Below are 19,399 nucleotides of genomic sequence, written 5' to 3'. Positions count from 1 at the left end.
GTCCGTATATCCATCCCGTACACGTTGCATGTACGGGGTCCGTATATCCATCCCGTATACGTTGCATGTACGGGGTCCGTATATCCATCCCGTACACGTTGCATGTACGGGGTCCGTTTATCCATCCCGTATACGTTGTATGACGTCCGTATATCCATCCCGTATATGTTGTATGACGTCCGTATATCCATCCCGTGCACGTTGAATGTACGGGGTCCGTTTATCCATCCCGTATACGTTGCATGCACGGGGTCCGTTTATCCATCCCGTATACGTTGCATGCACGGGGTCCGTACATCCATCCCGTACACGTTGCATGCACGGGGTCCGTTTATCCATCCCGTATACGTTGCATGCACGGGGTCCGTTTATCCATCCCGTATACGTTGTATGACGTCCGTATATCCATCCCGTATACGTTGTATGACGTCCGTATATCCATCCCGTGCACGTTGAATGTACGGGGTCCGTATATCCATTCCGTACACGTTGCATGCCCGGAGTCCGTTTATCCATCACGTATACGTTGTATGACGTCCGTATATCCATCCCGTATACGTTGTATGACGTCCGTATATCCATCCCGTGCACGTTGAATGTACGGGGTCCGTACATCCATCCCGTACACGTTGCATGTACGGGGTCAGTATATCCATCCCGTGCACGTTAAATGTACGGGGTCCGTTTATCCATCCCGTGCACGTTGCATGTACGGGGTCCGTATATCCATCCCGTGCACGTTGCATGTACGGGGTCCGTATATCCATCCCGTAATCGTTGCATGTACGGAGTCCGTACATCCATCCCGTACACGTTGCATGTACGGGGTCCGTATATCCATCCCGTACACGTTGCATGTACGGGGTCCGTACATCCATCCCGTACACGTTGCAAGAACGGGATCCGTATATCCATCCCGTACACGTTGCATGTACGGGGTCCGTACATCCATCCCGTACACGTTGCATGTACGGGGTCCGTATATCCATCCCGTACACGTTGCATGTACGGGGTCCGTATATCCATCCCGTGCACGTTGCATGTACGGGGTCCGTATATCCATCCCTTACACGTTGCATGTACGGGGTCCGTATATCCATCCCGTACACGTTGTATGTACGGGGTCCGTATATCCATCCCGTATACGTTGTATGACGTCCGTATATCCATCCCGTGCACGTTGAATGTACGGGTCCGAACATCCATCCCGTACACGTTGCATGTACGGGGTCCGTATATCCATCCTGTGCACGTTGCTTGTACGGGGTCCGTATATCCATTCCGTACACGTTGCATGCACGGGGTCCGTTTATCCATCCCGTATACGTTGTATGACGTCCGTACATCCATCCCGTATACGTTGTATGACGTCCTTATATCCATCCCGTGCACGTTGAATGTACGGGGTCCGTACATCCATCCCATACACGTTGAATGTACGGGGTCCGTATATCCATCCCGTGAACGTTGAATGTACGGGGTCCGTACATCCATCCCGTACACGTTCAAAGTACGGGGTCCGTACATCCATCCCGTACACGTTGAATGTACGGGGTCCGTACATCCATCCCGTGCACGTTGCATGTACGGGGTCCGTACATCCATCCCGTGCACGTTGCATGTACGGGGTCCGTATATCCATCCCGTGCACGTTGAATGTACGGGGTCAGTATATCCATCTCGTGCACGTTGCATGTACGGGGTCCGTATATCCATCCCATGCACGTTGCATGTACGGGGTCCGTACATCCATCCCGTGCACGTCGCATGTACGGGGTCCGTACATCCATCCCGTGCACGTTGAATGTCCGTATATCCATCCCATATACGTTGCATGTACTGGGTCCGTATATCCATCCCGTGCACGTTGCATGTACGGGGTCCGTATATCCCTCCCGTGCACGTTGCATGTACGGGGTCCGTACATCCATCCCGTGCACGTTGCATGTACGGGGTCCGTACAACCATCCCGTGCACGTTGCATGTACGGGGTCCGTACATCCATTCCGTACACGTTGCATGCACGGGGTCCGTTTATCCATCCCGTATACGTTGTATGACGTCCGTATATCCATCCCTTATACGTTGTATGACGTCCGTATATCCATCCCGTGCACGTTGCATGTACGGGGTCCGTATATCCATTCCGTACACGTTGCATGTACGTGGTCCGTACATCCATCCCGTACACGTTGCATTTACGGGGTCGGTATATCCATCCCGTGCACGTTGCATGTACGGGGTCCGTACATCCATCCCGTACACGTTGCATGTACGGGGTCCGTACATCCATCCCGTACACGTTGCATGTACGGGGTCCGTACATCCATCCCGTGCACGTTGCATGTACGGGGTCCGTACATTCATCCCGTACACGTTGCATGTACGTGGTCCGTATATCCATTCCGTGCACGTTGCATGTACGGGGTCCGTATATCCATATATATTTTGTCAAAACATTCTATGAATAAAATGTGTATTTTGTTGAAAAACACGCCAAATAACATAAAAATATTGCACATTTTTTTTCTCGAAATCAAAATATCTCCGTATATCCAAAGATACGGGAATGGATATACGGAAGTCCGTACACGTGGTGTTCCGTATACGTATTAATTAATATACGGGGTCCGTACATGTGGATATACGGGTCCGAACACGCTCGTATATTCAAGATGTACGGGACCGTTCTTTCCTGTATATTCAACCATTTTCCGTAGTGCTATAATTCAAGATTGAGAATGCCACTTCAGCCTGATAGTGTACATAAATTATAGTTGTTATACTTTGAATAAAGTCTTATACCTCATATCAGAGAGATGCATTTCATTTTTGCTGGACTTGAATTTTGCTCACTTCTTGCCTGATGCAAAATGGATTCATTAAAGCTGCACTCTCACAGATTGGACGTTTTGACAACGTTTTTATTTTTTGTCTTGAATGAGCCATTTTTTGCAAAAATCCATGGGAACCAGTTATACAAAACTACTGCCAAAAAATAGATCGCATATTTTTATATTTAAGTTTAAAAATTAATATTTTATGCATTTTTCTTAAACCGATAGTAACGGTTTAAACCGTACAACCTTAAAACATTACCTTTCGAACGGAAATATGAAAATTGTTATCTGATTTTTTGTCAGCAATTTAATATCATTGGTTTGCAGTTTTTTACGAAAAATGTGCTCTTTCCACAACAAAAAAATAAAAAAGTTGACAATGACAAACCTTTGTTATTGGTTAAATCTGCTGAGCTAGGAAATGTTTGATTGTCATAAACGTTAAACGCTAAAATGGCAATATTTAATATCTGAAGTTTGCCTATTTATATTGATATGTAAAGGGAAACTCATAAAATTGTATATGCTCAAGGGGCCAAATTGCTTTGTGTATAAAGTCATTTTGCCATAAAATGTACCATATAACATTTTCTGGAAAATGATCTCTAGTCAATGCTTTACTTGTCCGGTTGTTCAAAATAACTAAGCAATTTTCCTGGTTTTCACAACATTTAGCTATTTGTATTTGTTGAACAATTAAGTCGTTCGTTTTCCTACGATCACTCAGAAAGTGCAAATATAAGGCAAATTTGAGGTTGTGACTGCAAGAACATGAAGTGTGCACAAAATGTGTTAACCTGCACAATTTAATGCTTAATGCCATATCAGTCCAGGTTTCTTTGCTTGAAGAAAGGCATATTTTTACAAATTGCCTTTGTATTGCATACGCAAAGGAGCGTGGATGACAGTAAAACTGGAAATCCTGACACAGACTTTCCGACTGAGCTTAGTTTTTGTGTATATATGTTTGTAAAACTAATCAATTTTTCGTAGAAAAAATGAAGGGACCCAGAGGTCCCATGAATTTCTAGAAAAGTAACGGTGCCTACTTTCAAAGTGAATGAATTTTTCAGCAAAAACGTGATTTTTTATTGGTAATATTATGGCTTCGAAATAAATTTCAAGGAAATGAATTGCTGTCATATATGAGTAAAGCTAGAAGTGGCAGTTTTATTTTATTAATCCAAATTTTGCGTAATTACGTTGTAATTTATAGGGAAAATAATTACTAGTGTTAACCCAATCGTCTTTGTATTTGATCGAGTAATTTGCAAAATTCATTATAAAACCATAGGGGTCATGAATGCGAATCGTGAAAAAGATTCCGAGGAGACTGTGACATTTCAGAATCATTATTTAGGCTATTACATATTGACGGGAGATATGAAAGTGCTGCAGAAATGCAACATCAGAGCCAAAATAAGAGGTTTTAAAGGTACAGTTTAAATGAACTGTGATATTAAGGAACTATTTAGAAATTTTCCAGATTAGTGTTAGGTTCGTAGACGGTGCAATCGTTGAGGAAAGGAGGGATGTTATTGCATAACAATGTCGGACTAGCAAAGGTTGCAATAGCCTTAAACCATTAAGTTGAAGAAAAGGTATTTGCCTTAATTTCGAAAAGAGTGTTTCATAAAGTGTTTGCTTGGCAGATTTGATTTTATGGTTGGCGTGGTTGCGTATCGTCATATTATTTTACCACTGGTGGTCATTGTTTATGCGTCTACCTCTTCTACGTGGTATGCTATAACTAAATGTCAAGTGCCTTGATTGGGTCGAAGATGCACTCCCTATAATTCAAGATTGAGAATGCCACTTCAGCATGATAGTGTACATAAATTATAGTTGTTATACTTTGAATAAAGTCTTTTACCTCAAATCAGAGAGATACATTTCATTTTTGCTGGAATTGAATTTTGCTCACTTCTTGCCTGATGCAAAATGGATTCCTTAAAGCTGCACTCTCACAGATTGGACGTTTTGACAACGTTTTTATATTTTGTCTTGAATGAGCCATTTTTTGCAAAAATCTATGGGAATCAGTTAAACAAAACTACTGCCAAAAAATAGATCGCATATTTTTATATTTAAGTTTAAAAATTGATATTTTATGCATTTGTCTTAAACCGATAGTAACGGTTTAAACCGTACAGCCAGAAAACATTACCTTTCGAACGGAAATATGAACATCTCTTATCTGATTTTTTTGTCAGCAATCCTATATCATTGGTTTGCAGATATTTACGAAAAATGTGCTCTTTCCATAAAAAAAAATGAAAAAAAAGTTGACAATGACAAACCTTTGTTATTGGTTAAATCTGCTGAGCTAGGAAATGTTTAATTGTCATAAACGTTAAACGCTAAAATGGCAATATTTAATATCTGAAGTTTGCCTATTTAAATTTAAATGTAAAGGGAAACTCATAAAATTTTATATGCCCAAGAACGTTAGAACGTTTATTGTGTAACGTGCAGTGTGGCAGGGAGCGTTATTCTGTTGTAGAACGTCAGCATGACGGTTGGCTATGTACAGTGAAACGACGGGAACAATGATTTCATCACAATAGCGAACAGCATTTAGATTTCCACGTATTATTTTAAGTTCTGTTTTCCCTCTGTATGAAATCCCGCCCCATATCATAACACTTTCACCACGGTATCGATCACGTTGGATGACGTTAGCAGGATCCAGCCGTTCACCTTTGCGTCTCCATACACGCACCCTGCCATCTGCCCCTTGCAGATTAGACTTGGATTCGTCTGTGAAAACGATCCTGTTCCATTGCCGTCTTATCCAGCCAATCCGTTGGCGAGCCCAATTTAGACGTGCTGTACGGTGACGCGTACTCAGCGGAATGCCAACGTAAGGGCGACGAGCGCGAAGCTGTGCGTCCTTCAAACAATTTCATGCAGAGATCCTGTGGCAGTTCTCAATTGATATGCGATCTTCCGGGCAACCATAAAACGTCGATATGACGTCGCTATGTACCGATCTTCGCGTTGTGTCGTTTTACGAGGTCTGCCAGACCGCGGCCTGTCCTTAACGCTGCCTGTTTGAATGAATCGTTCTTGCAGACGAAAAATAGTCCGTTCGTGAACACGTTCGTGCGACGTCGGCTGCGCGTATACCGGCTTCCAGCAATCCTATTTCTGTTATATAATGATAAGCCTGGGCGACGTCCTATGATTGTTGTCGATATTTTGTGTCCAGATTATTTTAATGTAACCACTTGACTATTCATTTGATAAAATTGACGACAAAATGACCACGACGATTAACGTGTGCACGTGTACCACGTGAATTTCGAAAAAATAGCAAAACTCTTGTATGCAGTGGCAAATCAGGGATTAACCGATGTATTGATAATTAATACATCAACCATATGTTGTTAAGTTGTATTTACTGAAATTATTTTCATAATTGTTGACTTAGTTCAAAAATGAAAATACTGACTAATCTTTTTCTTCTGAGTATATATTGCATTGATAATGAACTAACTTATCCAGAAAGTGAGCCCTAGCATCACATTTTAAAGCAATATGTGATAATGAGACTAAGAATAAGTCAAAAAGAGATATATAACTAGCGTCAAGGTCACTTAATTACAAATGTTTGAATTGTTGACAAACGGGCATACGGGCTCAATATTTTGAATAGGTGATGGTTTATTAAATGCAAGACTACAATTTGCTGGTATAACAATATAGATTGAATACAAATATCAATTGTCAGTGTCATAGATTTGAATATGCATTTAAGTACAAGTATTTAATGCAAATTATGACATTGACATTTAGAAAACTTGATCTGTCCTTTCTTAAGGAGTATGACAGGCAGGAAAAAGCAGCTCAGAAGAGCCATTTTTCAGTATATGCTTAGATGTCAACGTTACGTTAGTAGGTATACAGGAAGTATCATTTTCCAGGAACATTCACATAGTTTTGAACTATTTCTTAGCACAGATTAAGCTGCAGAAGAGGAGGTCGACTGAGGTGGTTTAGGAACATGAACGTCACCGGAAAGGAGTAAAAGGTTGGACAACTAGGACTTTAATTTCAAACGGTTTAAAAAAAAAATTAAATCCTTTTGCTTGAATATGATTATAGCAGAACACACCGACCCTCGTTCAAAATGTGCCCTTTTCATGATTGTAGAAATACTACTGCATGTCTTTTAGCCTCCTTATGCTTTCATTAGCTTATATCCGATCCATAGTAGTTCAGCGGCAGAACATTAGTAAACTGTTTTTGTTCTGTATCAAGATAACTGTTTAGCATTTGGCGTATATTGTCTAGTAAAAACCGTTCATTTTCCTTCAGTCTGTTATTGATAGTTTTGACACAGTTTCCCAGTCCATAGTGTCTTTTGTTTGATTCGCTGTTCACCTAAATTGTTTCATCACCATATCGTTTGAGGTACAGACGCATACATTTCTTGAAATTAAACAAGTAAGCACCAAGTACATAATTGGGGTCACATGTTTTAAGAACAAAATGGTTAAACACAACAGCTTTTAAGAACTTACTATCTCATTCGCTTCGATTCTTTTAATATCCCCTTTTGACTTATGTTGGCCACATATAATGCCCTCTTTCATGATTGGAATCAACCGGAACAGAAGTCGATTTTATGCAATAAAATAATTAAGTTCTTAATGAGAAAGTTTTAAATGCTTAATTCCGTATCTAAATTCAAATATTGAAGACAGCTGTCCAATTTTTCGAAATTTCGCGGTTTATTCTGAAGTTTAAATATTTTAGTATCCTAGTAATAATGATCCCATGTACCTATGAATTTCAACGCTTTGAATACAAAAAATATAAGTCAGTATTCAAACATGCAAACACAAACTAATTTATCAATTTGTTTTGTCATATGTATGTTATTTAAATTGAACATGTACAGCATCTTATCCAGGAACATTCATACATCAACCCAACCCCAATTTGTCGTATTCAAATAGTTAATTAAACACATTCTTTATGTTATTTTGATACATTTGAAGGATGCAAATTCAATGAATATGATAACATTAACATAATAACAACAATATACAGAATTATATATAATTTAGCTAGAACACATGCTACACAACGAAAAAGGAAGACGAAAACAATGTACAATTTACTGTGTCTAGAGCTGTATGCATGAATACATTTTTGTTCTGGATAAAAGCAAAGAACAAACAAGATCTATACATGGCAGCACATAAGACTAACATAGCTCCCTCATGCTAACCTCGACGAGGTTTGTAAACGTAACAAACAATATCCACAAATGACAACAATAAGACTGACATAGCTGCATGAATAAATACATTTTTGTTCTGGATAACTTGTCAGACAGCTCGAAATCAAGATAGCCAAATTAATTTTGCGCTGCTCTCAATAACACCTTCAGAGAAAAAAGAGTCAAATATGAAATGTGTACTTATTTCATATCATCATTTCCATTTATCATATAAACATAACCATTATTTTAGCATATATCTCACATAATAAGGTATTACATAACATTTGGCACAATTGTTAAATTTAAGGGGCAAATAATATATATAAAAAAATATAAAAAGTGTATTTCTCTGAATATGAATTATTTGTTATCGCAATGTTCTATGAAGAAGAAAAATATTAAATCAACCTCATCTGTACAGAAAATGTGTTTGTTAAATGCTGAAATGTTGCTTATGTTGATCCCTCAAAATTTGGATGTCCTTTATGCGACACAATCATCTTCATTTTTCTTGCACATGAGCCATTCCTCCAACAATATCAGCAGTAAGATAAAGGGACCTTTCCCGCACACAGAAACGAATCCAGGGACTATAAAGAGAAATAATAAAGAACTGTTGTGCATGGGAATTCTTGAATTACTTAACAAGTACTTTAAATGAGGTGTTCCATTAAAATGTATGGGTTTAGTTAAATATTGGATAAAAGGTTTTGAAAATCAGTTTATTGTAACATTTGTTGTAGCTAGGCTATTTACACGTCTTTCACTGCATTACTTATATTTATATCATAAATAAGAAGGTAGCGTGTTGCAGCGTTGCATACTTTTAAACTGTATATAAATCAACATAATGTTGTAGTGTACATTTTATGTTTATCTACAATTTCCGTTTCCTTTCCTCACTAGTGTTTCTGTTTGTATTGCTATGGTTGCACAGCGTTCGCTTTGACACTGGAAGCTCGTGGCTACAAACCGAGGCCGCTTTATATCGAAATACGTTAAAGTATGGTACCAGTAGCTCCCTTGCCTAGCGCTCAGCATTAAAAGGGTAGTACTTGGAAAGTTGTGTTCATAATGCGGGTCTTACACAGGAAAGTTTTATCCCGTGTTATAAATCGAATACGCTAAAGAACCAAGATATTTGTTGGCAAACTATTTTCAATTATCTTGATTTGACTGTGAATCTCAGTAACTACTTACTCATAAATACATAGATTAAGTAATACTGGCGTCATAGCGGGGTCGAGCCATAATGCAGCCAATAGGCGTTGGCTAAGTAAACTCAAATAAACAAAATATCGTGTAGAAAACGGTTGTTAGATATTTGTTATCGATACCATGCCATGTTACCACGTAAGATAATAAGTGCTTGCATTTGTCCTCAATATTGTATTTTACTGCTACAAGACAAAATATACAACGCAACTATAACACAATTGGAATTGGTTAATGTTTGAGTAACTGCCAACCGCGTTCACTTGAACCAGTTTATCAACCTCAAACATGGCCAATTGCCCACAGAATCAGAACATAAGGGCTCACAACAGGAGGTCACATGTACTACGTGCGCGTATATACAACAGTTAGCTTTTTGTTTTCAAATATCGTTATCTACACAAGGAACGTTTTAAGACTATAAACGTACCTTCATGCAAAATATATAACATTGAAGCTTGTCATGTCCCAGTTTCAGTATAAAATGAAGAGTGTTTTGAATTTTTACAATTAAAGCACAGTATTGTTGTCGTCAAAATTTCTGTATGTTGATTCGTTGGACTGTCTGTGTGGCTGTTCATATGCCCTTTTGGTTTCACATTGATCTAACTGTATTTCTGAGTTTTGTTCTGAAATTAAAATAATAGCAAATATAACAGATTTTAATGAAAGTATACAGTACATAATCATATATTTGAGACAGGAGCTAAACACGCTGTTTCTTATGAACTGTATCTAAACAATACATATTTCAAGCATCAATATTATTAATACAAAATGTGTGTAAAACCAATATAAATTCAGATACCTATTGACTCAGACATTCGTATGTCCCACAGGTAGCAACCAGCGACTGAAGAAACATGCATAATGCCCAAAACTCCCGATAAAGCTGCGAGTGCAATATTTGTGGAAGAAGCAGTGTCAATTCGTATTTCTGAAATAGCATTGTTTGCATTAACCTGTAGAACAATACAATAAAAGATAGGGTTTATACTCGATTACATGTTAAAAGTAATACCGAATATTTATAAGAACATCACTTGTCGGATTAATTCATTTGTCACAACCCATGAACAAATAACATTATAATGTAACGTAAGGAAAAGTATTAATCACTCTAGCTATTCCTCGGGGAATATATTTGAAGAATTCCTTTACTCTTTAATTTGCTTAGCAACATTTGTAAATTATGTAATAAAGAAAATTTATTAACAAGTGAATTGAAAAGCTCAGTTATAAAAAAAGTGTATAAATCACCTACGATGGGACTATAATGTCATAAGTAATATGTTTCCTGTAAAAACAACGAATACTAACACCTCAAATAAATCTTGTAGTAATTTTGTTAAGACAGAATGTTTGCAGAGTACAATATACTTATGAGTATATAATGTTACTTCTAAAGACTCAGAGATTGATTCATATGTATCAAATTTTCAAATAGCAGCCTCAGCAACCTAATTAAGAAACACATAATAAAACAAATAGTATAGACGTTCTTTCAATAACACATGGGAGTAGGGGAACAGGCCCTATTGGTATTTACCCGTACCCGAAACCTTATATCTGCATCATACCCATTAAGACAATTCTTTACAGACCGAGACGTTTCCCCGCCATCAAGCATTTGTTATATTTGTTACAGAGTACGACACACTCAAAGTGTCATTATCTGCGGAATTTTAGGCGAGAAAACCTTTGTTTGTTTTTGCCTGTTAAAAATACATACCCAGATCCTTTTTTAAATGATTTTAAGTTTGTTGCAAAAGCCAAGGAAAGTGCACCGGATGCATAATTATTGAACATAAAACTAGTTGAAATAGTGTTGAAGCAGAGTACTCAGACATTACCGAGATAAACTGCATGCATAACTTCTTATCTTCGTCATCATTTTAAGCGGATTATTTTACCCTTTATAAATTTAGCTATATGATTATTTAATTGATATCTTCAGCCGTAAAAATGTGCACATGTAGATGGAACGTACCTGTACAAAATCTGCCTTCAAGATCATTAATGCAGCCATACAAACAGTCGCCATCAGTATTACAACTTGATTTTGTTTCTGTTTGCTGACAATTCTCAGGGCAATTGGTTTCACACATATTGCCAAAGAAATCTCCATTGCATCCAAGGGAACAATGACCAGTACTTTGTTCGCACTTTCTTCGATAGCATGATGACTTGCATGATTCATTGCAATACAAACCATGTGTAGTAAGATTTGTACATGAATCACATATTCCTGAATCTTGCTTACATGTTTCACACTTAGAACTACAATTGACGTCACACTTGTCTCCCCAAAAGCTGACTGCACAACCATTTATACATTTGCCGGTTTCAGGATAACACTGTCCATAAATACAGTTAGTACTGCAAGTAGTGCAACTACTATATTCATTCGGGTAAAATCCTGTGTTACACATTAAACACGTCCCATCTTGCTGTCTACATTTTAAACACCTATCGTCGATATTGGTACACTTCTGAAAACAATGTATGCCATGTAATCCATCGTCACATCCATTATAGCATGATCCGTCTTCTTTGCCACAGGACATTGTAGAACAACCAACACTGCATTCATGTTCACAATTGTCGCCATTTTTTCCTACAACACATTTGTCACAAAAGGTACCTGTAAAACGATCCGTACGGTGACAAGTTCAATTTCTATAACAATATCCATCGCTGCAACCCGTAGAACACATATCGTTGCATTGTTCGCCAGAATAACCAGTTATGCATTCAATGCATGATCCGTTTCTCATACAAGTTCCCTCCTTGCATCCGCTAGGACAACTGACGTTGCAGTTTGCTTCGTAATATCCTGCTACACATTCAATGCACAAGGAACCAGCAAATCCTGTTTTAGTGTGTTAACACAGCCATTTAAACAATAATCCATGTTTTTATCATATAATCCACATCCAGACTCCCCTCCTTCACAGCAAGCACAATGTCCATTAAAGTTTACCTCCTTCTCTTTTATTATCACCATAACTAAAAGGAATTGCATCAAATTCGAGAATATTCTGTAACAACTGCGTTCTTTTTATATTTAATATTTGATAAGAAGAAATTATTCATGTCACAATTAGGTGATCGATATGATACAAATACATACCTGCCGTACATCTCGCTAGGAAAAGTAGAGCAAATATACTCAATATCATCCTGTCTGGGTAATGTTTTCTGTCAATCACAAAATACAGTTGAACATACATGAGCTTACCTTCATTTATGTGCAATATCCGTCCTTGTTATTATATAAATATATTGAAAGCCATTTATGTAGCATTTAGTGAATTTCATAAAAACGTATTCACTGGAGTCGTTGGTTGATCATTTTATGTAACATTTGATGAAGCATATGTATTTTTCGTTTACAAAGATTTACTTGATAAAGTCCAATATACGAAATAACTGTATTCAAAGTTTGATTACCAATAATATAATATCATTTCTGATAAGATAAAATAAATCAAAACAAATACTTCTACTCATAATTAACATAGACACCATAATTGGTCTTTATTATCTAAAAGTACGTAAATGCATGCAAGCCATATGAGGAAGTGTTTAGATTGTTAACATTTAGATGATTACATTGGACAATTAGAAATCATATCAATATTGATTGAGATAATCCACCATCTTTCCATATCAAAGGTATATAATTAGTGTATGTGTGTGCGTGTGTGTGTGCGTGTGCGTGTTTGTGTGTGTGTGTGTGTGTGTGTGTGTGTGTGTGTGTGTGTGCGTGTGTGTGTGTGTGTGTGTGTGCGCGCGCGCAGATTGAAGACATTTTATGTTAAAGTTATCTTATGCTTCGAAATATGAATAAAACCTTACTTAAAAACATTATATAGTACAATGCCTTTATTGATCTTATAACTTACTCGTGACATATATATCCTTAATAATGGAAATTCTACAACGTATCTATAATAAGCAGAGTGTATATACTATGTTAAGACAACAGCATTTTTAAATACCAGTTAACAATAAGAAATTTTTACTAGACAAACTTTCATCGATTAGGCACTTGCATTAACTAAAATCAAACTTCAAAAAGAAAATGTGTTTACTTTTAAATCATTCCTCAATTTAAGAAATATTACATCAGTAACAAAAAACATACCAATTAGACAAACAATCCAAATGGAGAGACACTAACCTATGTTTAAACGTAATGAGTGTAACGACTGTCACAAACTATTTCACAAACAGGAAGAAAATATCGCAAACATCCTTTAAGAGGTTGTTTTCCGCTTGACATCTGTTGAATAGAACACTGAAACATAATACAACAATTTAATTATTTTCAAAGGTGTATTCCTGGTACTGTATGCCTCATGGGTTATTATGGTTTGTATTTAATAACTGCATAATTATTGCACAGGACAAGATATTAATAGTGACTATTCATGTTGCTGTTGTGTTATTTTAAACATATTTATGTATCAACGTATACATACATCACATTTTAGAATACATACAAAAACAAGATCGAGATGATTATGATTTCATGATTATTGCCTGACTAGTAATAACGCCTCCCATCAGTCGAGTGATCAATGTTATAAACGACCGCTTTAGCATGAATGACAATTTTAAATTACAATGGTGGGGGTGAAGTTAATACGTTAATACTCCATGTGAACTACATTATGCACATTAGCAATCACAAAATTGAACTATAAATCCCTTACATTTTACAACGTTAATCCGAAGTCGTCGAGACTCAGATTAAACTTGTGATTAACTAAATGTTGGATTAACATTTTAATGAATTAGGTTCTTGGGTTCAGCTTGGAAATATGCACACTAAAACAGGAGAATAAATATTCTGGACAAAGCTCTAACTGAACTTAGTCAGCCAGATAACTACACATTTTAGAACAATTTCCTAGAATATTCGCCTGCGTGGACAACTGCCAACTACAAATACAGGATTATTGGAGAGTATTTTTGCGATTTTGGAAAATTAGTTGTCTCCCCTGCCTCCTGCATAATCGTATAACCGTTATTTTGTCGTCTTTGTTTCTCATGGTATGTATGAAGTGTATTGGAAGAAAAAAACAATAATTATTGCCGACAATACACGTGCAGACGACAAAAACAAATAATGTCACATAATTATTATGCTGGAGAAGCAATATTTTAGAGAACTACGGACGTGCAGAACCTGACACACTTTTCAAGGTGTGTTACAAAATAATCCTTTGATAAATCTACTTATACTAAATATATCTAACCGGAAACAAATTAAAACAATAGAATATAATGCAAATTATCTTAGTTCAACAAGTACACTTTAACAAAGGACCTAAACTATTTATCGACTTAATCTTCCTTATAGCTTGTGGTTACTCTTTCTACAATCAATATCCACCTAAAGTTTTTCGTATCCTACTTCTTGACATTTAGGTAGAAAAAATAAACGATATATATTGACAAATGTAGATGTTATATTGACACTTAATGATTTAGTCACTCTAAACCTAATGCTTTACATATATTCTGAACGAGCATGAATTAAATAATTTGTCATGTAGTAAAAGTGTGTTTAAGAAGATACCTTAAAGCATGACAGAGAGTTATTGAAATAAGTGAAACGCTCCGTACCAATATGGGTACTTGAATCTGAAAATAAAACAAATCTAGTAAGTTTCTTTTGGGTAAACTTCACATTGTTTCACAATTATTTAGAAATATAGTGAAACCAAACAGTTGAGGCATAGTCGGAATTGCACTTAATAAGGGAAATAACCAGCAACTTCTTTGAATGTTTTGTAAAGAAATCACGTTTTCTAAATGGAAACCTGAATATTTCATCTTGAAGCTTTCTTCATAACAGACATAACCATCCTATCAAAGCATAAACTCTAATCAATGTCTGAATCTAATAATTTAGCAGAATCCTTAGACTCAATGGAATGACCTTTACAAGTGACGTGAAGATTTCCCTGAGATTTAAGCCTATGACAACAAGGTGAACACTCAATTAATACTGTGCGGTATTTATCCGCAAGGTTGTAAAAGAAACATCAGGCCCATAATACTTCCGTCTTTGAGTTTATGTGAAGACGAAAACAAATAAAACTCTCAAACATGGTACAAATTGCCAAAGACAAGCATTCGTATGTGTTGCATTATGTCGGTAGCTTTTGAGTTAATAATTCTGGAGTCATACCCTAATTATGTTTGAAAAAAGATTGGGGAAAAGAATGATATATACGTTACGCAAACTTAAAATCGTCTGGACGGACAATAACAGTCAGTTAATGAATGAAAAATGTCTTAATAAAAAGGTTGTAACGTCTACTCCTGCATCAAAAACAGAAATCTACAATTCGTACAAACAATGGAGAAGTACCGGTCCATCTTTCTGTTTATTTCCTATATTCTCCACATCATTTAGAAAGGCGAGGAAGTGTTCAATAGATCGAGGGATATTCTTCATTTCATCCCATTTAGTCAACTGCATATGCGAGATAACTGTCTCAGAAGGGTGCTGAATGTTGGAAGAAGTTCATACGACATCAGTTAATGTAATGTTCATTTTATGTGATTTTGAGTATATTTGGCGTTTTTAATTCGCATTCGACTGCAATTAATATTGTTACTTGTATGCCGTGTTTTTGTTCAAATCGAAACTGTTCCCCATCATCTGAGGGATATCAATAATAAATGTTGAACACGCAATGATGATATTGTTACAATTGTATTACTCATATTACCCCTGTCGCTCTTTTATGTCGTATCGTAAGGTTTCTCATTGCATAATGTGGTTTCCTTGTTTAACGTGAACAGCTGACTTTAAATGACCCATCCCTATCGCCTGCATGTTTTCCGCCGGGTAATATATTCCAACATTATGTTAATAAACAATGTAATAAAATATCACTGATATTATTCAGTTTTCAACATCTTGATTTGGCTTCAAAGTTTCAAACCTTAAAATATGCACATAATGTGTGAAGCATTTACCCGTTTCTTGTCCATATCAGGTTTTAAAATTGACAATACATCAACAGTTTTCTTGGTCAACCAATATCAAAAGGTCAATAACGGTTTCTGGCAACGGGGTCTGTGCAACTAGAAAACAAGAGGAAAGTATTTATCCTACTTTTCTTACTGTGCATGTAAGACGAAATGCTATTATGATAACATATGAAATACAATAATGTGAATAGTCCTAGGTCTTCACCGTATGTAGAACGACATCGAGTAAACAAAGATTAAATATTTCTGTACTCATCGTTCAACTTTACAGTCAATTCATATTAGGAATAAATATCCACTAGAAAACTACTCAGATGATAAAAATATCAAGCAAAGAAAATGATTTGAAATGCTAGTGTTCATATATGTCACACTACTAACTTGCACAGGTCAGATATTATGATGTATCCGGGCCTCTAATCTCAGCTGGTAGAGTGTCTGACTTGCAAGCGGGGAATCCTGGTTCGATCCCATATATGGCTGCATACTTTTCTGAGCATGTGGCGTATATTGATTTCAAACACAATAGCCAAGATTGACGTAAAATATTGTTACAAGTCAGCTCATCATTTAGTTAATATGCATATGAAAGCTTCAATACATACAGTTGAATCCTTTTATTAACAACTTGCACAAACAAATTATTGTTATTCTTTTATTTTTTGGAAATTAATACACGAAAGAAATATTTATTAACATGAATGTAAACAGCATTGATGTAATCAATCGATCCCGTTGTTAACCCAAGGTAGACTCTGGTATCATTATCTGCAAGCAAACGCCTTTATGCGCCTTTTGTTTTATCACTTAATATGCCCAATATGTTTACCTTGTATTGTCGTATAGGTTCAAAAAATGTTTGTTAAGATCAAATTTTATGTAAATAAACTAAATACTACCGAGATACGGGCTCATATTTCACGATGCGTATTTGTTTTTCATGCTATTACCATGTAAATCATCTTACATGTTTACAATTTAAAACTAAAAGGAAGAAGGAAATATTCACCCGGTATGTCTGGATTGGCTCGATTTTTAGCCAAGTGCTGTTTGTTTCTTTCGACTATGTCTGCTTCCTGTTTCGATCGCTATTCAACGGTGTTTTGAAGTTGCTGTAAACGATTTGAATGCGTAATTGTTTTGCTAATGAAGAGCTTTAAAATTATTACTTCCGATGGGTATACTTTTTCTTCTTGTCCATATTAACATAATGTTTTAAAGACTATCGTATCTAACAATAAACTGCAAACATCGCATAGCATGAATCAAAAAGTAATAAAAGCTCCAAATAAAAATCAAGTTAGAGCACCTAAATATTATAATATAAACCAACCTGAAAGTGCGTGTTTAAATCAGCTCTTAATGTTGTCTTCATATATTGTTGAAATTATTTTGCCCTAACCAGTTTGCAATTGAAAGTCAGGGAATACATAACTGTCTTGTGGAGACATTGGTACTGCTCCTACAGTACAATAGTATTAAAATACAAATGTGGTAGTTAAACACCTGTCATGGTGTTACAAGTAAATTTAATAATTCCTTTTCACTTAGCAAATGCAGGAATATACTCACTTTAAGGCACTTTAGAACACTATTTGGACCTCAGTGTTTTTTTGGAATTCAAAGAATATGTGTACGCAAGCCATAAAACGCCATTTAAGAAAACGCTAGCTAGCATGCTAATGTTTATGTTTGTTTGTGTGTTTGGCGTATTTAAGAAGTAAGCATAGATATGGCGAAACAATTTATTATGCCAGGGTCTGTATCATGTTCGGCCTGTTCTGCCGCGTATAGGCCACACATACAGGGATATCAACTGCTTGTTCCGCTTCACCCTCCTTCGTCAGAATGTCAATAGCATTGTACATGCCCGTTCGTCCTACACCAGCACTGTTAAGATCGATCTTAGATAAATATCTAAATATATATATATTGATCTTAATTTGCATAACAACGACTAGTTTTCACTCCATGTACCTACATTCTGAATATGTTTAAAGATCTTCAAATTGAAATATCATGAGCTTATTACAATAAATGAAATAATGATATAATGGCAAAAATAACATCGAACATTTTCTTCTTATGTGTGCAACTTACGACTTTACTTATAACGGCAGACCCAACATCATCACAACAATATACCGGCAGTAACCTAAAGTAGGCCTTTAATATATTGTTGGTGTATTCAGTTTTTTTTTCAGAGGACTTCAAGTATACAAAAACATCTGAATGGGAGTAATAATAATATTAAAACTATGTCACCAATTTCATTTTAAATGCACCCACGCGGTTTAGAATACGATTTGAATTTATTCTTCTATAGAAACATATTTGTAAAGTTTATATATAAATGTTTTTTAAGTGTTATGTTTACCGAAACTTTTATGCATTACATGCTGAGCAGTTTTGACTGTCATTGGTCTCTTTCTTTAATATACGGCTGTTGTAAATTTGAATTCATTAAAACATGATATTTGAGTTACAGTTACAATTTAAAAAATAGTTCTACTTTCATTATTTATAGTTAGTAATTGCAATATGCAGTACTAAAGTGTACAGTGAATTTATTTCGCCGTCTTTTTTATGTTATGAGTACAGAAAGGTTAGGTGGCGTTTATTTGTACAAAAACAATTGCATTAAGAAAGCTGAATACATACAGGATACTTCGGTATGTTTTGTTATTGTGTTCGTATTATTGTCTTCATGTCAAAATGTATGCTGATATGTATCACGCAAACAGTTTAAATTAACAATGGTTATATCATTTTAATACATAGGAGGTATGTCAAACAAATACAATGCAGGGATATCTTCATACCCTTGTTATTGTTAGTGCTCTCCTTGCATACATTTCCTCCGAATGACAAGTGATTCCGAACTCGCAATACATCTTGTTAGAACAAACGTTTGGCCAGTACTGCTCACATTTAGTTGTATATAAGAACATTGACATAAATAGGTAGTAAATTATTTATGATTTAATATTGTATAATTTAGGTACGTACATTAATATAATTTCATAAACGTGCATCAATTCAAAGCTTTAGTTTGTAGTTAAAAACGTCATGATATGAAAATGTATCCTCAGTG

General features: G+C 36.1%; 2 long non-coding RNA genes across 3 annotated transcripts in view; both read right to left on the bottom strand.

Moving 5' to 3' along the window:
- The window catches only part of LOC128205856 (uncharacterized), a 191,061-nt gene that overhangs the window by 42,233 nt on the left and 129,429 nt on the right, over window positions 1–19,399 (bottom strand). The gene's annotated exons all lie outside the window — the stretch shown is intronic.
- LOC128205855 (uncharacterized) lies at window positions 7,625–13,494 on the bottom strand. 2 transcript variants are annotated; one of them, XR_008256341.1, is made up of 4 exons: window positions 11,279–13,494; window positions 10,097–10,225; window positions 9,719–9,917; window positions 7,625–8,663 (listed from the first exon to the last, which is right to left on the bottom strand). It is a non-coding gene; the product is annotated as an uncharacterized LOC128205855 (long non-coding RNA). The 2 variants fall into 2 exon arrangements; XR_008256340.1 differs by having other exon boundaries at window positions 10,097–13,494.

The sequence above is a fragment of the Mya arenaria genome, chromosome 10, assembly GCF_026914265.1.
Source record: "Mya arenaria isolate MELC-2E11 chromosome 10, ASM2691426v1".
In the NCBI taxonomy this organism is placed as follows: Eukaryota; Metazoa; Mollusca; class Bivalvia; order Myida; family Myidae; genus Mya; species Mya arenaria.
Note: the sequence above shows the minus strand (reverse complement) of the source record. Positions and strands in the feature narration are given on the sequence as shown.